The sequence below is a fragment of the Heterodontus francisci genome, unplaced genomic scaffold (genome assembly GCF_036365525.1).
Source record: "Heterodontus francisci isolate sHetFra1 unplaced genomic scaffold, sHetFra1.hap1 HAP1_SCAFFOLD_743, whole genome shotgun sequence".
NCBI lineage: Eukaryota > Metazoa > Chordata > Chondrichthyes > Heterodontiformes > Heterodontidae > Heterodontus > Heterodontus francisci.
This window is the reverse complement of record NW_027141819.1, coordinates 270215-298190: the sequence shown is the minus strand read 5'-3', so window position 1 is coordinate 298190 and position 27976 is coordinate 270215. Positions and strand designations below refer to the sequence as shown.

The window sequence follows — 27976 nt, the reverse complement described above, 5'->3', positions numbered from 1 at the left end:
TGGATTAGGTGATGATCACCTGGTCAGTTTCCAGGTGCTGGGTCAGTGAACATGTCCTGGGTTAGGTGATGATCACCTGGTCAGTTTCTGGAACTGTTCCAGAGTTGAGGTGTTTGGTCGGTCCTCCAGTATATTCTCCAATTCATAATCAGTATATGTACTTAACTGGAAAACGTATAATTTACAATACTGCTACAATGTAATCTCCAGATCATACAGTCAAATATATATGTATGCGTGGCTGGTATGTATTACTGTCAGGGAATGATCTGCCTTCTAGATGCTATAACAATAGGAAAGGGTTGAAAGCAGGATATGTGAGACACTTCAATAGTGGGAATGGTTAATTATGGGTCATTCAATTAAACTAAAAGAACATCAGAAATAAAAGAACAGAACAGCAAACAGAGGCAGCCTTGTTCCCATGGGAATGTAGACTATGCATCTTATTTGGAATGTGATAATGAGTAAAGGAGCACTGGTGTTCTGGTTCAAGACAGGACAGAGGATGGTGTTGGGAGGAACCTCTATTTGGAATCATTGGTCCATCAAGAATGTTACATGTCTACAGTGTAAAAGATGCCTCTTTGCATTGTCACAGCTAGACTGATAACTTCAGCGGGAGGAAAAGTGTGATCTCAGGGGTTATTAGACTGAAACCTGAGTAAAACAGGGCCTTGTGAATGTCTATACCTGCAATTGTAATAAGAGGATAGTAGTTATTCAATGATTGGTCTGGTGTAATTTAGTGTGTTTGTATTATTGTAAGGGTTACACAAAGAGTGTCCAAATAGACAGAAGGTGTAGAAGATTTCAAAAGGCACAAAGACAAGTGATTTCACCCACAGCTGCAGATATTTATTACCATGAATTTTACCCAAGGGAAAAACCGGGTCATATAAATGACACATTGTAAACAACTGTTCAGATACTGTGAGGTATCATATCTTAATTGTGCAGAATAAAGTTTAATCACTGCCATCAATTTGGGCCGATGTCGACACAATGTAATTAATTAACTGTAATTAATCAAATGCAGGACTGAACCATGACAGAGGGTGCAGTCACTCTGGGTTCAGCATGAATTATTCAATAATTTAAACTTAATCACATCAGAGAACATTAGTTCCAAATTCTTGAAGGAAACCTCAATGGCGGCCGTGGTACCCAGCATTCCAAGCGGGAATGAATATGCCGTACACACTCAATAGGAGGCCACCGCGCAGGCGCAAATCCAGCCGCACAGAGACACTGCGCATGCTCCAGAGACAGGCGGCCATTGCGGTGGAAGGCGGTGAAAGTCGGTGACGCACATGAGACTAATGGAGCCGGCGAGCGGGGAGGAGGCTTCAGAAGGACTTGGTGCAGCCCGCAAACGCGAATAAGAATGTCAATGTCCCGCTTTGGTAACTCAGGCTCCTTTCACCTGCGAAGAGAATCCGGGGAAGGAAAAAGAGGCGGGAATATTCAGATCGCCGCCATTTTGCTGCTGGGGCAATAGAGCGCATGCGCAATATCCTGGTGATGTCAGTGAGTGGGCGTGGCTTCGGAATCCTCTGTGTTGAGTTGGAGCTGAAACAGCACAGGCTGGGGATGGAGGCTGGGATCTTCCTGTGCTCACTCAGCACAGGCTGTGGATGGAGGCTGGGATCTTCCTGTGCTCACTCAGCACAGGCTGGGGATGGAGGCTGGGATCTTCCTGTGCTCACTCAGCACAGGCTGTGGATGGAGGCTGGGATCTTCCTGTGCTCACTCAGCACAGGCTGGGGATGGAGGCTGGGATCTTCCTGTGCTCACTCAGCACAGGCTGTGGATGGAGGCTGGGATCTTCCTGTGCTCACTCAGCACAGGCTGGGGATGGAGGCTGGGATCTTCCTGTGCTCACTCAGCACAGGCTGGGGATGGAGGCTGGGATCTTCCTGTGCTCACTCAGCACAGGCTGTGGATGGAGGCTGGGATCTTCCTGTGCTCATTCAGCACAGGCTGGGGATGGAGGCTGGGATCTTCCTGTGCTCACTCAGCACAGGCTGTGGATGGAGGCTGGGATCTTCCTGTGCTCACTCAGCACAGGCTGGGGATGGAGGCTGGGATCTTCCTGTGCTCACTCAGCACAGGCTGTGGATGGAGGCTGGGATCTTCCTGTGCTCACTCAGCACAGGCTGGGGATGGAGGCTGGGATCTTCCTGTGCTCACTCAGCACAGGCTGGGGATGGAGGCTGGGATCTTCCTGTGCTCACTCAGCACAGGCTGGGGATGGAGGCTGGGATCTTCCTGTGCTCACTCAGCACAGGCTGGGGATGGAGGCTGGGATCTTCCTGTGCTCACTCAGCACAGTCTGTGGATGGAGGCTGGGATCTTCCTGTGCTCACTCAGCACAGGCTGGGGATGGAGGCTGGGATCTTCCTGTGCTCACTCAGCACAGGCTGGGGATGGAGGCTGGGATCTTCCTGTGCTCACTCAGCACAGGCTGGGGATGGAGGCTGGGATCTTCCTGTGCTCACTCAGCACAGGCTGGGGATGGAGGCTGGGATCTTCCTGTGCTCACTCAGCACAGGCTGGGGATGGAGGCTGGGATCTTCCTGTGCTCACTCAGCACAGGCTGGGGATGGAGGCTGGGATCTTCCTGTGCTCACTCAGCACAGGCTGGGGATGGAGGCTGGGATCTTCCTGTGCTCACTCAGCACAGGCTGGGGATGGAGGCTGGGATCTTCCTGTGCTCACTCAGCACAGGCTGGGGATGGAGGCTGGGATCTTCCTGTGCTCACTCAGCACTGGCTGGGGATGGAGGCTGGGATCTTCCTGTGCTCACTCAGCACAGGCTGGGGATGGAGGCTGGGATCTTCCTGTGCTCACTCAGCACTGGCTGGGGATGGAGGCTGGGATCTTCCTGTGCTCACTCAGCACAGTCTGGGGATGGAGGCTGGGATCTTCCTTTGCTCAATCAGCACAGGCTGGGAATGGAGGCTGGGATCTTCCTGTGCTCACTCAGCACAGGCTGGGGATGGAGGCTGGGATCTTCCTGTGCTCACTCAGCAGTGACTGGGAATGGAGTCTGGGATCCACCTGTGCTCTGTATTGGGCTCAGTACTGTACTGTGTGTTTAACCCTCATTGTGTTGTTCTAATTGCTGCCTCTCTCTCTCTCTCTCTTGCAGTGGGTCTGGGAGTTCCTGACTGATCACAATGTCCTGATCCTTTCCACACATCACACACACTCAAGTTGGATGAGCCGCTGGTGGTGATGCAGGAGATGGAGAACTCCAGCCTTCCATCCACTCCACAGTGAGGTAAGATCACACACTGATAATAACTCGCACAACAGGGTGTGAACACAGCAGAAGCTGGGAATGGGGCCTGGGATCTTCCTGTGCTCTGAGAATGGGAATCAGTAACACATCATGTGAGAACAGCTAAATCAGCACAGGCTGGGGATGGAGGCTGGGATCTCCCCGTGCTCACTGACCTCACTCACTGACCCCACGCACTGACCCCACGCACTGACCCCACTCAGTGTCCCCACTCAGTGTCCCCACTCAGTGTCCCCACTCAGTGTCCCCACTCAGTGTCCCCACTCACTGACCCCACTCACTGTCCCCACTCACTGACCCCACTCACTGACCCCACTCACTGACCCCACTCACTGACCCCAGTCACTATCCGCACTCACTGTCCCCACTCACTGTCCCCACTCACTGTCCCCACTCACTGTCCCCACTCAGTGTCCCCACTCAGTGTCCCCACTCAGTGTCCCCACTCAGTGTCCCCACTCACTGACCCCAGTCACTATCCGCACTCACTGTCCCCACTCACTGTCCCCAGTCACTGTCCCCACTCACTGTCCACACTCACTGTCCCCACTCAGTGTCTCCACTCACTGTCCGCACTCACTGACCCCAGTCACTATCCGCACTCACTGACCCCACGCACTGACCCCTCACTATCCGCACTCCCTGACCCACCACCACCCCACTCCACCACCACCACCACCCCACTCCACCACCACCACCACCCCACTCCAACACCACCACCACCCCACTCCAACACCACCACCACCCCACTCCACACCACCACCACCCCACTCCAACACCACCACCACCCCACTCCACCACCACCACCCCACTCCACCACCACCTCCCCACCCCACTCCAACATCACCACCACCCCACTCCAACACCACCACCACCCCACTCCAACACCACCACAACCCCACTCCAACACCACCACCACCCCACTCCAACACCACCACCACCCCACTCCAACACCACCACCACCCCACTCCAACACCACCACCACCCCACTCCAACACCACCACCACCACACACCAACACCACCACCCCACTCCAACACCACCACCACCCCACTCCAACACCACCACCCCACTCAACACCACCACCACCCCACTCCAACACCACCACCACCCCACTCCAACACCACCACCACCCCACTCCAACACCACCACCACCCCACTCCAACACCACCACCACCCCACTCCAACACCACCACCACCCCACTCCAACACCACCACCACCCCACTCCAACACCACCACCACCCCACTCCAACACCACCACCACCCCACTCCAACACCACCACCACCCCACTCCAACACCACCACCACCCCACTCCAACACCACCACCACCCCACTCCAACACCACCACCACACCACTCCAACACCACCACCACCCCACTCCAACACCACCACCACCCCACTCCAACACCACCACCACCCCACTCCAACACCACCACCACCCCACTCCAACACCACCACCACCCCACTCCAACACCACCACCACCCCACTCCAACACCACCACCACCCCACTCCAACACCACCACCACCCCACTCCAACACCACCACCACCCCACTCCAACACCACCACCACCCCACTCCAGCACCACCACCACCCCACTCCAACACCACCACCACCCCACTCCAACACCACCACCACCCCACTCCAACACCACCACCACCACACACCAACACCACCACCCCACTCCAACACCACCACCACCCCACTCCAACACCACCACCACCCCACTCCAACACCACCACCACCCCACTCCAACACCACCACCACCCCACTCCAACACCACCACCACCCCACTCCAACACCACCACCACCCCACTCCAACACCACCACCACCCCACTCCAACACCACCACCACCCCACACCAACACCACCACCACCCCACTCCAACACCACCACCACCCCACTCCAACACCACCACCACCCCACTGCAACACCACCCCACCCCACTCCAACACCACCACCACCCCACTCCAACACCACCACCACCCCACTCCAACACCACCACCCCACTCCAACACCACCACCACCCCACTCCAACACCACCACCACCCCACTCCAACACCACCACCACCCCACTCCAACACCACCACCACCCCACTCCAACACCACCACCACCCCACTCCAACACCACCACCACCCCACTCCACCACCACCACCCCACTCCAACACCACCACCACCCCACTCCAACACCACCACCACCCCACTCCAACACCACCACCACCCCACTCCAACACCACCACCACCCCACTCCAACACCACCACCACCCCACTCCAACACCACCACCACCCCACTCCAACACCACCACCACCCCACTCCAACACCACCACCCCACTCCAACACCACCACCACCCCACTCCAACACCACCACCACCCCACTCCAACACCACCAGCACCCCACTCCAACACCACCAGCACCCCACTCCAACACCACCAGCACCCCACTCCAACACCACCAGCACCCCACTCCAACACCACCAGCACCCCACTCCAACACCACCAGCACCCCACTCCAACACCACCACCCCACTCCAACACCACCACCCCACTCCAACACCACCACCACCCCACTCCAACACCACCACCACCCCACTCCAACACCACCACCACCCCACTCCAACACCACCACCACCCCACTCCAACACCACCACCACCCCACTCCATCACCACCACCACCCCACTCCAACACCACCACCACCCCACTCCAACACCACCACCACCCCACTCCAACACCACCACCACCCCACTCCAACACCACCACCACCCCACTCCAACACCACCACCCCCCCACTCCAACACCACCACCACCCCACTCCAACACCACCACCACCCCACTCCAACACCACCACCACCCCACTCCAACACCATCACCACCCCACTCCAACACCACCACCACCCCACTCCAACACCACCACCCCACTCCAACAACACCACCACCCCACTCCAACACCACCACCCCACTCCAACACCACCACCACCCCACTCCAACACCACCACCACCCAACTCCAACACCACCACCCCACTCCACTCCACCACCACCCCACTCCACTCCACCACCACCCCACTCCACTTCACCACCACCACCACCCCACTCCAACACCACCACCACCCCACTCCAACACCACCACCACCCCACTCCACCACCACCCCACTCCACTCCACCACCACCACCACCCCACTCCAACACCACCCCACCCCACTCCAACACCACCACCACCCCACTCCAACACCACCACCACCCCACTCCAACACCACCACCACCCCACTCCAACACCACCACCACCCCACTCCAACACCACCACCACCCCACTCCAACACCACCACCCCACTCCAACACCACCACCACCCCACTCCAACACCACCACCACCCCACTCCAACACCACAACCACCCCACTCCAACACCACCACCACCCCACTCCAACACCACCACCACCCCACTCCAACACCACCACCACCCCACTCCAACACCACCACCACCCCACTCCAACACCACCACCACCCCACTCCAACACCACCACCACCTCACTCCAACACCACCACCACCCCACTCCAACACCACCACCACCCCACTCCAACACCACCACCACCTCACTCCAACACCACCACCATGCCACTCCAACACCACCCCACCCCACTCCAACACCACCACCACCCCACTCCAACACCACCACCACCCCACTCCAACACCACCAGCACCCCACTCCAACACCACCAGCACCCCACTCCAACACCACCAGCACCCCACTCCAACACCACCAGCACCCCACTCCAACACCACCACCACCCCACTCCAACACCACCACCACCCCACTCCAACACCACCACCTCCCCACACCAACACCACCACCACCCCACTCCAACACCACCACCACCCCACTCCAACACCACCACCACCCCACTCCAACACCACCACCACCCCACTCCAACACCACCACCACCCCACTCCAACACCACCACCACCCCACTCCAACACAACCACCACCCCACTCCAACACAACCACCACCCCACTCCAACACCACCACCACCCCACTCCAACACCACCACCACCCCACACCAACACCACCACCCCACTCCAACACCACCACCACCCCACTCCAACACCACCACCACCCCACTCCAACACCACCACCACCCCACTCCACCACCACCCCAATCCACTCCACCACCACCCCACTCCACTCCACCACCACCCCACTCCACTCCACCACCACCCCACTCCACTCCACCACCACCCCACTCCACTCCACCACCACCCCACTCCACTCCACCACCACCCCACTCCACTCCACCACCACCCCACTCCACTCCACTCCACAACCACCCCACTCCACTCCACAACCACCCCACTCCACTCCACCACCACCCCACTCCACTCCACCACCACCCCACTCCACTCCACCACCACCCCACTCCACTCCACCACCCCACTCCACCACCCCACTCCACCACCCCACTCCACCACCCCACTCCACCACCCCACTCCACCACCACCCCACTCCACCACCACCCCACTCCACCACCACCCCACTCCACCACCACCCCACTCCACCACCACCCCACTCCACCACCACCCCACTCCACCACCACCCCATTCCACCACCACCCCATTCCACCACCACCCCATTCCACCACCACCCCACTCCACCACCACCCCACTCCACCACCACCCCACTCCACCACCACCCCACTCCACCACCACCCCACTCCACCACCACCCCACTCCACCACCACCCCACTCCACCACCACCCCACTCCACCAAAACCCCACTCCACCACCACCCCACTCCAACACCACCACCCCACTCCAACACCACCACCCCACTCCAACAGGACCACCCCACTCCAACACCACCACCCCACTCCAACACCACCACCCCACTCCAACACCACCACCCCACTCCAACACCACCACCCCACTCCAACACCACCACCCCACTCCAACACCACCACCCCACTCCAACACCACCACCCCACTCCAACACCACCTCCCCACTCCAACACCACCACCCCACTCCAACACCACCACCCCACTCCAACACCACCACCCCACTCCAACACCACCACCCCACTCCAACACCACCACCCCACTCCAACACCACCACCCCACTCCAACACCACCACCCCACTCCAACACCACCACCCCACTCCAACACCACCACCCCACTCCAACACCACCACCCCACTCCAACACCACCACCCCACTCCAACACCACCACCCCACTCCAACACCACCACCCCACTCCAACAACACCACCACCCAACTCCAACACCACCACCCCACTCCAACACCACCACCCCATTCCAACACCACCACCACCCCACTCCAACACCACCACCACCCCACTCCAACACCACCACCACCCCACTCCAACACCACCACCACCCCACTCCAACACCACCACCACCCCACACCAACACCACCACCACCCCACTCCAACACCACCACCACCCCACTCCAACACCACCACCACCCCACTCCAACACCACCACCACCCCACTCCAACACCACCACCACCCCACTCCAACACCACCACCACCCCACTCCAACACCACCAGCACCCCACTCCAACACCACCACCACCCCACTCCAACACCACCACCCCACTCCAACACCACCACCCCACTCCAACACCACCACCACCCCACTCCAACACCACCACCACCCCACTCCAACACCACCACCACCCCACTCCAACACCACCACCACCCCACTCCAACACCACCACCACCCCACTCCAACACCACCACCACCCCACTCCACTCCACCACCACCCCACTCCACTCCACCACCACCACACTCCACTCCACCACCACCCCACTCCACTCCACCACCACCCCACTCCACTCCACCACCACCCCACTCCACTCCACCACCACCCCACTCCACTCCACCACCACCCCACTCCACTCCACCACCACCCCACTCCACTCCACCACCACCCCACTCCACTCCACCACCACCCCACTCCACTCCACCACCACCCCACTCCACTCCACCACCACCCCACTCCACTCCACCACCACCCCACTCCACTCCACCACCACCCCACTCCACTCCACCACCACCCCACTCCACTCCACCACCACCCCACTCCACTCCACCACCACCCCACTCCACTCCACCACCACCCCACTCCACTCCACCACCACCCCACTCCACTCCACCACCACCCCACTCCACTCCACCACCACCCCACTCCACTCCACCACCACCCCACTCCAACACCACCACCACCCCACTCCAACACCACCACCACCCCACTCCAACACCACCACCCCACTCCAACACCACCACCACCACCCCACTCCAACACCACCACCACCCCACTCCAACACCACCACCACCCCACTCCAACACCACCACCACCACACACCAACACCACCACCACCCCACTCCAACACCACCACCACCCCACTCCAACACCACCACCACCCCACTCCAAGACCACCACCACCCCACTCCAACACCACCACCACCCCACTCCAACACCACCAGCACCCCACTCCAAGACCACCAGCACCCCACTCCAACACCACCACCACCCCACTCCAACACCACCACCACCCCACTCCAACACCACCACCACCCCACTCCAACACCACCACCACCCCACTCCAACACCACCACCACGCCCCGTCCCCACGCCGCGACCCCGCACCCCGCCCCCGCTCCCCGTCCCCGCTCCCCGCTCCCCGTCCCCGCTCCCCGTCCCCGCTCCCCGTCCCCGCTCCCCGTCCCCGCTCCCCGCCCCCGCTCCCCGCCCCCGCTCCCCGCCCCCGCTCCCCGCCCCCCGCCCCCGCTCCCCGCCCCCCGCCCCCGCTCCCCGCCCCCGCTCCCCGCCCCCGCTCCCCGCCCCCGCTCCCCGCCCCCGCTCCCCGCCCCCACTAACCGCCCCCACTAACCGCCCCCACTAACCGCCCCCACTCCCTGTCCCCACTCCCCGCCCCCACTAACCGCCCCCACTCCCTGTCCCCACTCCCCGCCCCCACTAACCGCCCCCACTCCCCGTCCCCTCTCCCCGCCCACCGTCCCCGCTCCCTGTCACCGCTTCCCGTCCCCGCCCACCGCCCCCGCTCCCCGCCCCCCGCCCCCGCTCCCCGCCCCCGCTCCCCGCCCCCGCTCCCCGCCCCCGCTCCCCGCCCCCGCTCCCGCTCCCCGTCCCCACCCGCCGTCCCCACCCCCCGTCCCCACCCGCCGTCCCCACCCCCCGTCCACACCCCCCGCCCCCAACCCCCGTCCCCACCCGCCGACCCCGCGCACCGTCCCCGCGCCCCGTCCCCGCGCCCCGTCCCCGCTCGCCGTCCCCGCGCCCCGTCCCCGCGCCCCGTCCCAGCTCTCCGTCCCCGCGCCCCGTCACCGCGCCCCGTCCCCGCGCCCCGTCCCCGCGCCCCGTCCCCGCGCCCCGTCCCCGCTCGCCGTCCCCGCTCGCCGTCCCCGCTCGCCGTCCCCGCTCGCCGTCCCCGCTCGCCGTCCCCGCTCAGCGTCCCCGCTCAGCGTCCCCGCTCAGCGTCCCCGCTCAGCGTCCCCGCTCAGCGTCCCCGCTCAGCGTCCCCACTCCCCTGCCCCACTCCCCTGCCCCACTCCCCTGCCCCACTCCCCTGCCCCACTCAGCGTCCCCACTCCCCTGCCCCACTCCCCTGCCCCACTCCCCTGCCCCACTCCCCTGCCCCACTCCCCTGCCCCACTCCCCTGCCCCACTCAGCGTCCCCACTCCCCTGCCCCACTCAGCGTCCCCACTCCCCTGCCCCACTCCCCTGCCCCACTCCCCTGCCCCACTCCCCTGCCCCACTCCCCTGCCCCACTCCCCTGCCCCACTCCCCTGCCCCACTCCCCTGCCCCACTCCCCTGCCCCACTCCCCTGCCCCACTCCCCTGCCCCACTCCCCTGCCCCACTCCCCTGCCCCACTCAGCGTCCCCACTCCCCTGCCCCACTCCCCTGCCCCACTCCCCTGCCCCACTCAGCGTCCCCACTCCCCTGCCCCACTCAGCGTCCCCACTCCCCTGCCCCACTCCACTGCCCCACTCCCCTGACCCACTCCCCTGACCCACTCCCCTACTCCACTCCGCTTACCTCCACCTCCTCAGTGCCCTAATCTACCACACTCCCCTGCCCCACTCCCCTGCCCCATTCCCCTGCCCCACTCCCCTGCCCCACTCCCCTCCCCCACTCCCCTCCCCCACTCCCCTCCCCCACTCCCCTGCCTCACTCCCCTGCCCCACTCCACTCCCCCACTCCCCTGCCCCACTCCACTGCCCCACTCCCCTGCCCCACTCCCCTGCCCCACTCCCCTGCCCCACTCCCCTGCCCCACACCCCTACACCACTCCGCTTACCTCCACCTCCTCAGTGCCCTACTCTACCACACTCCCCTGCCCCACTCCCCTCCCCCACTCGCCTGCCCCACTCACATACTCTCCACCTCCTCACTGCAGTCCCCTACCCAACTCCCCTACCCAACTCCCCTACCCAACTCCCCTGTCCCACTCCCCTGCCCCACTCCCCTAAATCACACACCTCCACCACTCCACTCCCCCTCTTCCCTTCCCTCCACATCCTCACTGCGCTCCCTGACTCCACACCGCTATCCTACTCTACATCCCACTCCCCTACCCCACTCCCCTAACTCACTTCCCTCCCCCACTCACCTCCCCTACACCCCTTCTCCTCCTCACTGCCCTCCCCTCCCCAACTCCCCTACGGCACTGCCCTCCCCAACTCCCCTACGGCACTGCCCTCCCCCACTCCCTAGGCCACTCCCCTTCATTCCACCTCATCATTGCCCTCCACCACCCCACTCCCCTTCATTCCACCTCATCATTGCCCTCCACCACCCCACTCCCCTTCCCCACTGCCATAACTCACTCCAATCCCCCACTCCCCTACCCCACTCCCCTACCCCACTCCCCTAAACCCACTCCCCTAAACCCACTCCCCTAAACCCACTCCCCGAAACCCACTCCCCGAAACCCACTCCCCGAAACCCACTCCCCTACCTCACTCCCCTCCCCCACTCCCCTACCCCACTCACTTAATACACACCCCTCCCCAACTCCCCTTCCCAACTTTCCTCACCCACTCACCTCACCAACTCCCATACCCCACTACACTCCCCAACTCCCCTCCGCAACTCCCATCCACAACACCCCTCCCTCACTCCCCTACCCCAACTCCCCTCCCCAACTCCATTCCCTCACTCCCCTCCCCAACTCCCCTCCCCAACTCCCCTCCCCAACTCCCCTCCCCCACTCCCCTCCCCCACTCCCCTCCCCCACTCCCCTCCCCCACTCCCCTACCCCACTCCCCTACCCCACTCGCCTCGCACACACCCCTACCCCACTCGCCCCCCTACTACCCTACCCCACTCCGCTATTACACTCCCCTACCCCACTCCCCAAGACCACATCCATTACACACTCCCCTACCCAACTACTGCTCCCCAACTCTCCGAACCAAATACCCTCCCCCACTCCCCTTCTCTTCACCTCCTCAGTGCACTCCCCTCCCCCACTCCCTTCCCCTACTCCCCTTCCTTCTGCTCCTCACTGCCCTCCCCTACCCAGATCCCCTACGCCACCGCCTCTCTCCCTCCCCACGTCACTCCCCTTCCCTCCACCTCCTCACTGGCCTCCCCTACCACACACCCCCAATCCACTCCCCTCAGACACTGCCCTACCTCACTCCACAACCCACTCCCTCCCCCTCTTCATTCCACTCCACCTCCCCTTCCTCCCCTCTTCATTCCCATCAACCAACCCCACCCTCCGACTCTTCATTCCCCTCTGACAACCACTCCCTCCACCTCTTCATTAGTCACCACCTCCCCCTCCCTCCCCCTCTTCATTCTCCTCCACCTCCCGCTCCCTACCTCTCTTCATTCCCCTCAACCACCCCCTCCCTCCCCTCTTCATTCTCCTCCACCTCCTCTCCCTACCCCTTTTAATTCCCCACCCTCCCCATCTTCATTCCCATCCACCTCCCCCTCCCTCCCCCTGTTCATTCCCCTCCACCTCCCGCTCCCTCCCCCTCTTCATTCCCCTCCACCTCCCCTTCCCTCTCCCTCTTCATTCCCCTCCACCTCCCACTCCCTCCCCCTCTTCATTCCCCTCCACCTCCCACTCCCTCCCCCTCTTCATTCCCATCCACCAACCCCTCCCTCCCCCTCGTCATTCCCCTCCACCTCCCCCTCCCTCCCCCTCTTCATTCCCATCCACCACCCCATCCCTCCCCCTCTTCATTCCCATCCACAACCCCCTCCCTCCCCCTTTTCATTCCCCTCCACCTCCCCCTCCCTCCCCCTCTTCATTCCCATCCACCACCCCATCCCTCCCCCTCTTCATTCCCATCCACAACCCCCTCCCTCCCCCACTTCATTCCACTCCACCTCCCCCTCCCTCCCCCTCTTCATTCCCATCCACCAACCCCACCCTCCCACTCTTCATTCCCATCCACCAACCCCTCCCTCCCCCTCGTCATTCCCCTCCACCACCCCCTCCCTCCCACTCTTCATTCCCCTTCACCACCCCTTCCCACACCCTCTTCATTCCTCTCCACCACCCACTCCCTCCCCCTCATCATTCCCATCCGCCATCCCCTCCCTCCGCCTCTTCATTCCCCTCCACCACCCCATCCCACCACTCTTCATTCCCCTCCACCACCCCCTCCATCCCCCTCTTCATTCTTCACCACCTCCCCATCCCTCCGCCTCTTCATTCCCCTCCACCACCCCCTCCCACTCCTCTTCATTCCCCTCCACAACCCCCTCCTTCCCCCTCTTCATTCTTCACCACCTCCCCTCCCTCCTCCTCTTCATTTCCCTCCACCACCCCCTCCCACCCCTCTTCATTCCCCTCTCCCACCCCGTCCTCCCCTCTTCATTCCACTCCACCACCCCTCCCTCCCCTCATCATTCCCCTCCACCAACCCCTCCCTCCCCCTCTTCATTCCTCTCCACCTCCCCCTCTGTCCCCCTCTTAATTCCCGTCCACCTCCCCCACCCTCCCCATCTTCATTCCCATCCACCTCCCACTCCCTCCCCCTCTTCATTCCCGTCCACCTCCCACTCCCTCCCCCTCTTCATTCCCCTCCACCTCCCACTCCCTCCCCCTCTTCATTCCCCTCCACCTCCCACTCCCTCCCCCTCTTCATTCCCCTCCACCTCCCACTCCCTCCCCCTCATCATTCCCATCCACCACACCCTCCCTCCCTCTCTTCATTCCCATCCACCATTCCATCCCTCCCCTCTTCATTCCCCTCCACCTCCCACTCCCTCCCCCTCTTCATTCCCATCCACAACCCCCTCCCTCCCCCTCTTCATTCCCATCAACCAGCCCCAACCTCCCACTCTTCATTCCCCTCTGACACCACCTCCCTCCCCCTCTTCATTCGTCACCACATCCCCCTCCCTCCCCCTCTTCATACCCCTCAACCACCCCCACCCTCCCCCTCTTCATTCTCCTCCACCTCCACTCCCTACCCCTTTTCATTCCCCTCCACCTCCCCCGCCCACCACATCTTCATTCCCATACACCTCCCCTACCCTCCCCCTGTTCATTCCCCTCCACCTCCCCCTCTTCATTCCCCTCCACCTCCCTCCCCCTCTTCATTCCCTTCCACCTCCCACTCCCTCCCCCTCTTCATACCCCTCCACCTCCCACTCCCCCCTCTTCATTCCCATCCACCACCTCCTGCCTCCCCATCTTCATTCCCATCCACCAACCCCTCCCTCCCCCTCGTCATTCCCCTCCACGTCCCCCTCCCTCCCCCTTTTCATTCCCCTCCACGTCCCCCTCCCTCCCCCTTTTCATTCCCCTCCACCACCCCCTCCCTCCCCTCTTCATTACACTCTACCACCCCCTCACTCCCCCCCTTCATTCCCATCCACCACCCCATCCCGCGCCCTCTTCATTCCCCTCTGACACCCCCTCCCGCCCCCACTTCATTCGTCACCACCTCCCCCTCCCTCCCCCTCTTCTTTCCCCTCCACCTCCCCCTCCCTCCCCCTCTTCATTCCCCTCCACCTCCCCCTCCCTCCCCCTCTTCATTCCCCTCCACCTCCCCCTCCCTCCCCCTCTTCATTCCCCTCCACCACCCCCTCCCACCCCTCTACATTCCCCTCCACCACCCCCTCCCTCCCCCTCTTCATTCTTCACCACCTCCCCCTCCCACCCCTCTTCATTCCCCTCTCCCACCCCGTCCTCCCGTCTTCATTACCCTCCCCCTCCTCCTCCCTCCCCCTCCCTCCCCCTCTTCATTCCCCTCCACCTACCCCACCCTCCCCTCATCATTCCCCTCCACCAACCACTCACTCCCCCTCTTCATTCCCATCCACATCCCCCTCCCTCCCCCTCTTCATTCCCATCCACCACACCTTCCCTCCACATTATCTTGCACCTCCACCACCCCTCATTTTCCCTCCTCTTTCCCCTACTCATCCCACTCCCTCCCCCTCTTAATTCCCCTCCACCTCCCCCTCCCTCCCCCTCTTCATTTCCCCCCCACCTCACCCTCCCACCCCCTCTTCATTCCCCTCCACATCCCCCTCCCACCCCCTCTTCATTACACTCCACCAACACCTTCCTCCCCCTCTTCATTCCACTCCACCACCCACTCCCTCCTCCTCTTCATTCCCCTCCACCAGCCCCTCCCTCCCCCTCTTCATTCCCCTCCACGTCCCCATCCCTCCCCCTCATCATTCCCATCCGCCATCCCCTCCCTCCCCCTCTTCATTCTTCACCACCTCCCCCTCCCACCCCCTCTTCATTCCGCTGTACCACCCCCTCCCTTCCCTCTTCATTCCACTCCACCCCCCTCCCCCTATTCAATCCCCTCCACCATCCCCTCCCTCCCCCTCTTCATTCGTCACCACCTCCCCCTCCCTCCCCCTCTTCATTCACCTCCCCTCCTCCTCCCAACCCCTCTTCATTCCCCTCCACCTACCCCTCCCTCCCCTCTTCATTCCCCTCCAACAAACTCTCCCTCCCCCTCTTCATTACACTCCACCACCCCCTCCCTCCCCCTCTTCATTCCCCTAAACATCCGCCTCCCTCCCCCTCTTCATTCCCATCCACCACCCCCTCCCTCTCCCTCCCTCACACAATTCATTCCACTCCACATCCCCCTCCCACCCCCTCTTCATTCCACTCCACCACCCCCTCCCTCCCCCTCTTCATTCCCCTCCACAACCCCCTCCCTCCCCCTCTGCATTCCACTCCACCAACCCCTACCCTCCCCTCTTCAAGCCCCGCCACCACCCCCTCCCTCCCCCTCTTCATTCGCTTCCCCCTTCCCCTCCCTCTCCCTCTTCATTCCCCTCCACATCCCCCTCCATCCCACTCTTCATTCCAATCCACCTCCCAATCTTCATTCCCCTCCACCACCCCCTCCCTCCCCCCCCCTCTTCATTCCATTCCACCATCCCCTACCTCCCCCTCTTCATTCCCCTCCACCTCCCTCTCCTTCCCCCTCTTCAGTGCCCTCCACCTCTCCCTCCTTCCCCTCTTAATTCCCCTCCACCTCCCCATCCTTCCCCCTCTTCATTCCCATCCACCAGCCCCTCCCTCCCCCACTTCATTCCCCTCCACGTCCCCATCCCTCCCCCTCATCATTCCCGTCCGCCATCCCCTCCCTCTGCCTCTTCATTCCCTTCCACCACCCCCTCCCACCCCTCTTCATTCCCCTCCACCACCCCCTCCCTCCCCCTCTTCATTCCACTCCACCCCCTCCCCTATTCAATCCCCTCCACCACCCCCTCCCACTCCTCTTCATTCCCCTCCACCACCCCCTTCCTCCCCCTCTTCATTCCACAACACCCCCCTCCCACTATTCAATCCCCTCCACCATCCCCTCCCTCCCCCTCTTCATTCACCTCCCCTCCTCCTCCCAACCCCTCTTCATTCCCCTCCACCACCCCCTCCCTCCCCCTCCCTCCCCCTCCTCCTCCCTCCCACCCTTCTTTCACCTCCACCTACCCCCTCCCTCCCCCTCTTCATTCCACTCCACCACCCCTCCCTCCCCCTCTTCATTCCCCTCCCCTTCCTCGTACCACCCCCTCTTCATTCCCCTCCACCATCCCCTCCCTCCCCACTTCATTCTTCACCACCTCCCCCTCCTTCCCCTCTTCATTCCCCTCCCCCTCCCTCCCACTCTTCATTCACCTCCACCTACCCCTCCCTCCCCCTCTTCATTCCACTCCACCACCCCCACCCTCCCCTCTTCATTCCCCTCCCCCTCCCCGTACCTCCCCCTCTTCATTGCCCTCCACCAACCCCTCCCTCCCCCTCTTCTTTCCCCTCCCCCACCCTCCCACTCTTCATTCTCCTCCCCCTCCCTCCGACTCTTCATTCTCCTCCCCCTCTCTTCCCCTCTTCATTCCCCTCCCCCTCCTCCTCCCTCCCCCTCTTCATTCACCTCCACCTACCCCTCCCTCCCCCTCTTCATTCCACTACACCACCCCCACCCTCCCCCTCTTTATTCCACTCCACCACCCCCTCCCTTCCCCGCTTCATTCGCCTCCCCCTCCCCATCCCTCCCCCTCTTCATTCCCCTCCCCCTCGCTCCCCCTCTTCATTACCCTCCCCATCCCGCTCCCTCCACCTCTTCATTCCCATCCACCACCCCGTCCCTCCCCCTCCCTCCCACTCTTCATTCCACTCCACCAGCCCCTCCCCCACCCTCTTCATTCCCAGCCACCTCTCCCTACCTCCCCCTCTTCATTCCCCTCCAACTCCCCCACCCTCCCCCTTTTCATTCCCATCCACCTCCCCCTCCCACGCCCTCATCATTCCCCTCCCCCTCCCTCCCCTCCCCCTCCCTCCCCTCTTCATTCCCCTCCCCCTGCCTTCCCCTCTTCATTCCCCTCGCCCTCCTCCTCCATCCCCCTCTTCATTCACCTGCACCTACCCCTCCCTCCCCCTCTTCATTGCCCTCCACCAGCCACTCCCTCCCCCTCTTCATACCCCTCCACCATCCACTCCCTCCCCCACTTCATTCTTCATCACCTCCCCCACCCTCCCTCTCCCTCCCCCTCTTCATTCCCCTCCCTCCCCCTCTTCATTCCACTCCACCACCCCCTTCCTCCCCTCTTCATTCCCCTCCCCTTCCCCGTACCGCCCCCTCTTCATTCACCTCCAACTTCACCCTCCCTCACCCTCTTCATTCCACTCCACCACCCCCTCCCTCCCCCTCTTCATTCCCATCCCATTCCCCGTACCAACCGCTCTTCATTCCCCTCCACCATCCCCTCCCTCCCCCACTTCATTCTTCACCACCTGCCCCTCCCTCCCCCTCTTCATTCCCCTCCCACTCCTCCTCCCTACCACTCTTCATTCACCTCCACCTTCCCCCTCCCTCCCCCTCTTCATTCCACTCCACCACCCCCTCCCTCCCCCTCTTCATTCCCCTCCACCATCCCCTCCCTCCCCCACTTCATTCTTCACCACCTCCCCCTCCCTCCCCCTCTTCATTCCCCTCCCCCTCCCTCCCACTCTTCATTCCCCTCCCCCTCTCTCCCCCTCTTCATTCCCCTCCCCCTCCTCCTCCCTCCCCCTCTTCATTCCACTACACCACCCCCACCCTCCCCCTCTTCATTCCCCTCCACCACCCTTTCCCTCCCCCTCTTCATTCGCCTCCCCCTCCCCCTCCCTCCCACTCTTCATGCCACTACACCACCCCCTCCCTCCCCCTCTTTCTTCCACCCCACCTCCCCCTCCCTCCCCTTTTTCATTCCCATCCACCTCCGCCGCCCTCGCCCTCTTCATTCCCCTCCCCCTCCCTCCCTCCCCTCTTCATTCCCCTCCCCCTCCCACCCCCTCTTCATTCACCTCCGCCTACCCGTCCCTCCCCCTCTTCATTCCACTCCACCACCCCCTCCCTCCCCCTCCCCCTCCCTCCCCCTCTTCATTGCCCTCCACCAACCCCTCCCTCCCCCTCTTCATTCCCCTCCACCATTCCCTCCCTCCCCCACTTCATTCTTCACCACTTCCCCCTCCCTCCACCTCTTCATTCCCCTCCCCCTCCTTCCCACTCTTCATTCTCCTCCCCCTCTCTCCCCCTCTTCATTCCCCTCCCCCTCCTCCTCAATCCCCCTCTTCATTCACCTCCACCTCCCCCTACATCCCCCTCTTCATTCCGCTGTACCACCCCCTCCCTTCCCTCTTCATTCCACTCCACCCCCCTCCCCCTATTCAATCCCCTCCACCATCCCCTCCCTCCCCCTCTTCATTCGTCACCACCTCCCCCTCCCTCCCCCTCTTCATTCACCTCCCCTCCTCCTCCCAACCCCTCTTCATTCCCCTCCACCTACCCCTCCCTCCCCTCTTCATTCCCCTCCAACAAACTCTCCCTCCCCCTTTTCATTACACTCCACCACCCCCTCCCTCCCCCTCTTCATTCCCCTAAACATCCGCCTCCCTCCCCCTCTTCATTCCCATCCACCACCCCCTCCCTCTCCCTCCCTCACACAATTCATTCCACTCCACATCCCCCTCCCACCCCCTCTTCATTCCACTCCACCACCCCCTCCCTCCCCCTCTTCATTCCCCTCCACAACCCCCTCCCTCCCCCTCTGCATTCCACTCCACCAACCCCTACCTTCCCCTCTTCAAGCCCCGCCACCACCCCCTCCCTCCCCCTCTTCATTCGCTTCCCCCTTCCCCTCCCTCTCCCTCTTCATTCCCCTCCACATCCCCCTCCATCCCACTCTTCATTCCAATCCACCTCCCAATCTTCATTCCCCTCCACCACCCCCTCCCTCCCCCACTTCATTCCATTCCACCATCCCCTACCTCCCCCTCTTCATTCCCCTCCACCTCCCCCTCCTTCCCCCTCTTCAGTGCCCTCCACCTCTCCCTCCTTCCCCTCTTAATTCCCCTCCACCTCCCCATCCTTCCCCCTCTTCATTCCCATCCACCAGCCCCTCCCTCCCCCACTTCATTCCCCTCCACGTCCCCATCCCTCCCCCTCATCATTCCCGTCCGCCATCCCCTCCCTCTGCCTCTTCATTCCCCTCCACCACCCCCTCCCACCCCTCTTCATTCCCCTCCACCACCCCCTCCCTCCCCCTCTTCATTCCACTCCACCCCCTCCCCTATTCAATCCCCTCCACCACCCCCTCCCACTCCTCTTCATTCCCCTCCACCACCCCCTCCCTCCCCCTCTTCATTCCACTCCACCCCCCTCCCACTATTCAATCCCCTCCACCATCCCCTCCCTCCCCCTCTTCATTCACCTCCTCTCCTCCTCCCAACCCCTCTTCATTCCCCTCCACCACCCCCTCCCTCCCCCTCCCTCCCCCTCCTCCTCCCTCCCACCCTTCTTTCACCTCCACCTACCCCCTCCCTCCCCCTCTTCATTCCACTCCACCACCCCCTCCCTCCCCCTCTTCATTCCCCTCCCTATCCTCGTACCACCCCCTCTTCATTCCCCTCCACCATCCCCTCCCTCCCCACTTCATTCTTCACCACCTCCCCCTCCTTCCCCTCTTCATTCCCCTCCCCCTCCCTCCCACTCTTCATTCACCTCCACCTACCCCTCCCTCCCCCTCTTCATTCCACTCCACCACCCCCACCCTCCCCTCTTCATTCCCCTCCCCCTCCCCGTACCTCCCCCTCTTCATTGCCCTCCACCAACCCCTCCCTCCCCCTCTTCATTCCCCTCCCCCACCCTCCCACTCTTCATTCTCCTCCCCCTCCCTCCGACTCTTCATTCTCCTCCCCCTCTCTTCCCCTCTTCATTCCCCTCCCCCTCCTCCTCCCTCCCCCTCTTCATTCACCTCCACCTCCCCCTCCCTCCCCCTCTTCATTCCACTACACCACCCCCACCCTCCCCCTCTTTATTCCACTCCACCACCCCCTCCCTCCCCCTCTTCATTCCCATCCACCACCCTTTCCCTTCCCCGCTTCATTCGCCTCCCCCTCCCCATCCCTCCCCCTCTTCATTCCCCTCCCCCTCGCTCCCCCTCTTCATTCCCCTCCCCATCCCGCTCCCTCCACCTCTTCATTCCCATCCACCACCCCGTCCCTCCCCCTCCCTCCCACTCTTCATTCCACGACACCTCCCCCTCCCCTCTGCCTCTTCATTCCCCTCCACCATCCCCTCCCACCCCTCTTCATTCCCCTCCACCACCCCCCTCCCTCCCCTCTTCATTCCACTCCACCCCCTCCCCTATTCAATCCCCTCCACCACCCCCTCCCACTCCTCTTCATTCCCCTCCACCACCCCCTCCTCCCCTCTTCATTCCACTCCACCCCCCTCCCACTATTCAATCCCCTCCACCATCCCCTCCCTCCCCCTCTTCATTCACCTCCTCTCCTCCTCCCAACCCCTCTTCATTCCCCTCCACCACACCCTCCCTCCCCCTCCTCCTCCCTCCCACCCTTCTTTCACCTCCACCTACCCCCTCCCTCCCCCTCTTCATTCCACTCCACCACCCCCTCCCTCCCCCTCTTCATTCCCCTCCCCTTCCTCGTACCACCCCCTCTTCATTCCCCTCCACCATCCCCTCCCTCCCCACTTCATTCTTCACCACCTCCCCCCTCCTTCCCCTCTTCATTCCCCTCCCCCTCCCTCCCACTCTTCATTCACCTCCACCTACCCCTCCCTCCCCCTCTTCATTCCACTCCACCACCCCCACCCTCCCCTCTTCATTCCCCTCCCCCTCCCCGTACCTCCCCCTCTTCATTGCCCTCCACCAACCCCTCCCTCCCCCTCTTCATTCCCTCCCCCACCCTCCCACTCTTCATTCTCCTCCCCCTCCCTCCGACTCTTCATTCTCCTCCCCCTCTCTTCCCCTCTTCATTCCCCTCCCCCTCCTCCTCCCTCCCCCTCTTCATTCACCTCCACCTCCCCCTCCTCCCCCTCTTCATTCCACTACACCACCCCCACCCTCCCCCTCTTTATTCCACTCCACCACCCCCTCCCTCCCCCTCTTCATTCCCATCCACCACCCTTTCCCTTCCCCGCTTCATTCGCCTCCCCCTCCCCATCCCTCCCCCTCTTCATTCCCCTCCCCCTCGCTCCCCCTCTTCATTCCCCTCCCCATCCCGCTCCCTCCACCTCTTCATTCCCATCCACCACCCCGTCCCTCCCCCTCCCTCCCACTCTTCATTCCACGACACCTCCCCCTCCCTCCCAACTCTTCATTCCACTCCACCACCCCCTCCCACACCCTCTTCATTCCAGCCACCTCTCCTACCTCCCCCTCTTCATTCCCCTCCAACTCCCCCCACCCTCCCCCTTTTCATTCCCATCCACCTCCCCCTCCCACGCCCTCATCATTCCCCTCCCCCTCCCTCCCCTCTTCATTCCCCTCCCCCTGCCTTCCCCTCTTCATTCCCCTCGCCCTCCTCCTCCATCCCCCTCTTCATTCACCTGCACCTACCCCTCCCTCCCCCTCTTCATTGCCCTCCACCAGCCCCTCCCTCCCCCTCTTCATACCCCTCCACCATCCACTCCCTCCCCCACTTCATTCTTCATCACCTCCCCCACCCTCCCTCTCCCTCCCCTCCCTCTCCCTCCCCCTCTTCATTCCCCTCCCTCCCCCTCTTCATTCCACTCCACCACCCCTTCCTCCCCTCTTCATTCCCCTCCCCTTCCCCGTACCGCCCCCTCTTCATTCACCTCCAACTTCACCCTCCCTCACCCTCTTCATTCCACTCCACCACCCCCTCCCTCCCCCTCTTCATTCCCATCCCATTCCCCGTACCAACCGCTCTTCATTCCCCTCCACCATCCCCTCCCTCCCCCACTTCATTCTTCACCACCTGCCCCTCCCTCCCCCCTCTTCATTCCCCTCCCACTCCTCCTCCCTACCACTCTTCATTCACCTCCACCTTCCCCCTCCCTCCCCCTCTTCATTCCACTCCACCACCCCCTCCCTCCCCCTCTTCATTCCCCTCCACCATCCCCTCCCTCCCCCACTTCATTCTTCACCACCTCCCCCTCCCTCCCCCTCTTCATTCCCCTCCCCCTCCCTCCCACTCTTCATTCCCCTCCACCATCCCCTCCCTCCCCCACTTCATTCTTCACCACCTCCCCCTCTCTCCCCTCTTCATTCCCCTCCCCCTCCTCCTCCCTCCCCTCTTCATTCCACTACACCACCCCCACCCTCCCCCTCTTCATTCCCCTCCACCACCCTTTCCCTCCCCCTCTTCATTCGCCTCCCCCTCCCCCTGCCTCCCACTCTTCATGCCACTACACCACCCCCTCCCTCCCCCTCTTTCTTCCACCCCACCTCCCCCTCCCTCCCCTTTTTCATTCCCATCCACCTCCGCCGCCCTCGCCCTCTTCATTCCCCTCCCCCTCCCTCCCTCCCCTCTTCATTCCCCTCCCCCTCCCACCCCCTCTTCATTCACCTCCGCCTACCCGTCCCTCCCCCTCTTCATTCCACTCCACCACCCCCTCCCTCCCCCTCCCCCTCCCTCCCCTCTTCATTGCCCTCCACCAACCCCTCCCTCCCCCTCTTCATTCCCCTCCACCATTCCCTCCTCCCCCACCTCATTCTTCACCACTTCCCCCTCCCTCCACCTCTTCATTCCCCTCCCCCTCCTTCCCACTCTTCATTCTCCTCCCCCTCTCTCCCCTCTTCATTCCCCTCCCCCTCCTCCTCAATCCCCCTCTTCATTCACCTCCACCTCCCCCTCCATCCCCCTCTTCATTCCCATCCACCAATCCACCCTCCCCCTCTTCATTCCCTCCACATGCCCCTTTTCTCCCCATCGTCATTCCCATCCACTCCCCCTCCCTCCCCCTCTTCATTCCCATCCACCTCCCACTCCCTCCCCTCTTCATTCGCATCCACCACCCCTCCATTCCCCTCTTCTTTCCCCTCCACCACCCCTCCCTCCCCCTCTTCATTCCCCTCCACCTCCCTCTCCCTCCCCCTCTTCATTCCCATCCAACACCCCCTCCCTCCCCTCTTCATACCACTCCACCTCCACATTTCTCCCCTCTTCATTCCCCTCCACCACCCCTTCCATTCCCCTCTTCATTCCCCTCAACCATCCCCTCCCTCCCCCTTCAGACTTCACCTCCTCCCGCTCCCTTCCCCCTCTTCATTCCCCTCTATCACGCCCTTCCTTCCCCTCTTCATTCTCCTCCACCACCCCCTGCCTTCCCCTCTTCTTTCCATCCACCTCCCACTCCCTCCCCTCTTCATTCGCCTCCACCACCCCTCCATTCCCCTCTTCTTTCCCCTCCACCACCCCTCCCTTCCCCTCTTCATTCCCCTCCACCTCCCTCTCCCTCCCCCTCTTCATTCCCATTCAACACCCCCTCCCTCCCCTCTTCATACCACTCCACCTCCACATTTCTCCCCTCTTCATTCCCCTCCACCACCCCCTCCATTCCCCTCTTCATTCCCCTCAACCATCCCCTCCCTCCCCCTTCAGACTTCGCCTCCTCCCGCTCCCTCCCCCTCTTCATTCCCCTCTATCACGCCCTCCCTTCCCCTCTTCATTCTCCTCCACCACCCCCAGCCTTCCCCTCTTCATTCCCAAAAACCTCCCGCTCCCTTCCCCTCTTCATTCCCCTCCACCTCCCAATCCCTCCCCCTCTTCATTCCCCTCCCGGTCCTCCATCTTCCCCCTCTTCATTCCCATCCACCTCCCTCTCCCTCTTCATTCTCCTCCACCTCCCCCTCCCTTCCCCTCTTCATTCTCCTCCACCACCCCTCCCTTCCACTTTTCATACCCCTCCACAAACCCCTCCCTCCCCCTCTTCATTCCCATCCACCTCCCCGTCCCTCCCCCTCTTCATTCCCCTCAACCACCCCCTCCTTCCCCCTCTTCATTCTCCTCCACCACCCCCTCCCTTCCACTTTTCATACCCCTCCACCTCCCCTCCCTCCCCCTGTTCTTTCCTCTCCACCACCCCCGCTCTCCCCCTCTTCATTCCCCTCTAACACCCCCTCCCTCCCCCTTTTTCATTCCGCTCCACCACCTCCTCACTTCCCCTCTACATTCCCATCCAACACCCCCTCCCTCCACTCTTCATTCCCCTCCACAACCCCCTCCCTCCCCCTCTTCATTACCCTCTAACACCCCCTCCCTCCCCCTCTTCATTCTTCACCACCTCCCCCTCCCTCCCCCACTTCACTCCCCTCTACCGCCACCTCCCTCCCCTCTTCATTCCACTCCACCACCCTCTCCTCCCCCTCGTCATTGCCCTCCACCAACCCCTCCCTCCCCCTCTTCATTCCCCCCCACAATCCCCTCCACCATCCCTCCACATTCCCCCCCACAATCCCCTCCACCATCCCCTCCACCATCCCCTCCAACCGCCACTTCATTCTTCACCACCTCCCCTCCCCTCCCACTCCCTCCCCCTCCCTTCCCCTCTTCATTCCCCACCCCCTCCTCTCCCTCCCACTTATCATTCACCTCCACCTACCCCTCCCCTCCCCTCTTCATTCCACTCCACCGCTCCCTCCCTCCCCGTCTTCATTCTTCAACACCTCCCCCACCCTCCCCCTCTTCATTCCCCTCAACCACCCCCCTCCTTCCCCCTCTTCATTCTCCTCCACCACCCCCTCCCTTCACTTTTCATACCCCTCCACCTCCCCTCCCTCCCCCTGTTCTTTCCTCTCCACCACCCGCGCCCTCCCCCTCTTCATTCCCCTCTAACACCCCCCTCCATCCCCCTCTTCATTCCCCTCTAACACCCCCTCCCTCCCCCTCTTCATTCCCTCTAACACCCCCTCCCTCCAATTTTTCATTCCGCTCCACCTCCCTTTCACTTCCCCTCTACATTCCCATCCACCACCCCCTCCCTCCCCTCTTCATTCCACTCCACCTCCCCCTTCCCTCCACCTCTTCATTCCCCTCCACAACCCCCTCCCTCCCCCTCTTCATTCCCTCTAACACCCCCTCCATCCCCCTCTTCATTCCCCTCTAACACCCCCTCCTTCCCCTCTTCATTCTCCTCCACCACCCCCTCCCTTCCACTTTTCATACCCCTCCACCCTCCCCTCCCCTCCCCCTGTTCTTTCCTCTCCACCACCCCACACTCTCCCCCTCTTCATTCCCCTCTAACACCCCCTCCCTCCCCCTTTTCATTCCGCTCCACCACCTCCTCACTTCCCCTCTACATTCCCATCCAACACCCCCTCCCTCCCCTCTTCATTCCACTCCACCTCCCCCTCCCTCCACCTCTTCATTCCCTCCACAACCCCCTCCCTCCCCCTCTTCATTACCCTCTAACACCCCCTCCCTCCCCCTCTTCATTCTTCACCACCTCCCCCTCCCTCCCCCACATCACTCCCCTCTACCGCCACCTCCCTCCCCTCTTCATTCCACTCCACCACCCTCTCCCTCCCCCTCGTCATTGCCCTCCACCAACCCCTCCCTCCCCCTCTTCATTCCCCTCTAACACCCCCTCCATCCCCCTCTTCATTCCCCTCTAACACCCCCTCCCTCCCCCTCTTCATTCCACTCTAACACCCCCTCCCTCCCCCTTTTAATTCCGCTCTACCACCCCCTCACTTCCCCTCTACATTCCATTCCACAACCCCCTCCCTCCCCTCTTCATTCCACTCCACCTCCCCCTCCCTCCACCTCTTCATTCCCCTCCACAACCCCCTCCCTCCACCTCTTCATTCCCCTCCACAACCCCCTCCCTCCACCCCTTCATTCCCTTCCACAATCCCCTCCACCATCCCCTCCATCCGCCACTTCATTCTTCACCACCTCCCCCTCCCTCCCACTCCCTCCCCCTCCCTTCCCCTCTTCATTCCACTCCACCGCTCCCTCCCTCCCCGTCTTCATTCCCCCCCCCTCCCCGTACCACCCCCTCTTCATTCCCCTCCACCATCGCCTCCCTCCCCCACTTCATTCTCCACCACCTCCCCCTCCCTCCCCCTCTTCAGTCCCCTCCCCCTCTCTTCCCCTATTCATTCCCCTCCGCCTCTCTTCCCCTCTTCATTCCGCTCCCCCTCCTCCTCCCTCCCCTCTTCATTCACCTCCACCTACCCCTCCCTCCCCCTCTTCATTCCACTCCACCACCCCCTCGTTTCCCCTCTTCATTCCCCTCCACCAACCACTCCCTCCCCCTCTTCATTCCACTCCAACACCCCCTTCCCTCCCCCTCTTCATTCTTCACCACCTCCCTCTCCCTCCCCCTCGTCATTGCCCTCCACCAACCCCTCGCTCCCCCTCTTCATTCCCCTCCCCATCCCGCTCCCTCCACCTCTTCATTCCCATCCACCACCCCGTCCCTCCCCCTCCCTCCCACTCTTCATTCCACTACACCTCCCCCTCCCTCCCACTCTTCATTCCACTCCACCACCCCCCACCCTCCCCCTTTTCATTCCCATCCACCTCCCCCTCCCACGCCCTCATCATTCCCCTCCCCCTCCCTCCCCTCTTCATTCCCCTCCCCCTGCCTTCCCCTCTTCATTCCCCTCGCCCTCCTCCTCCATCCCCCTCTTCATTCACCTGCACCTACCCCTCCCTCCCCCTCTTCATTGCCCTCCACCAGCCCCCTCCTCCCCCTCTTCATACCCCTCCACCATCCACTCCCTCCCCTACTTCATTCTTCACCACCTCCCCCACCCTCCCTCTCCCTCCCCCTCTTCATTCCCCTCCCTCCCCCTCTTCATTCCACTCCACCACCCCCTTCCTCCCCTCTTCATTCCCCTCCCTTCCCCGTACCACCCCCTCTTCATTCACCTCCAAC

General features: G+C 62.5%; 1 long non-coding RNA gene across 1 annotated transcript in view; it reads left to right on the top strand.

The window, feature by feature from the left end:
- Positions 1-3122: 3122 nt before the first annotated feature.
- Positions 3123-27976, top strand: part of LOC137364734 (uncharacterized) — a 69883-nt gene continuing 45029 nt past the window's right edge. The window contains exon 1 of the long non-coding RNA XR_010973190.1: positions 3123-3286. This is a non-coding gene — a long non-coding RNA (uncharacterized lncRNA). The remainder of the gene's footprint in view (positions 3287-27976) is intronic.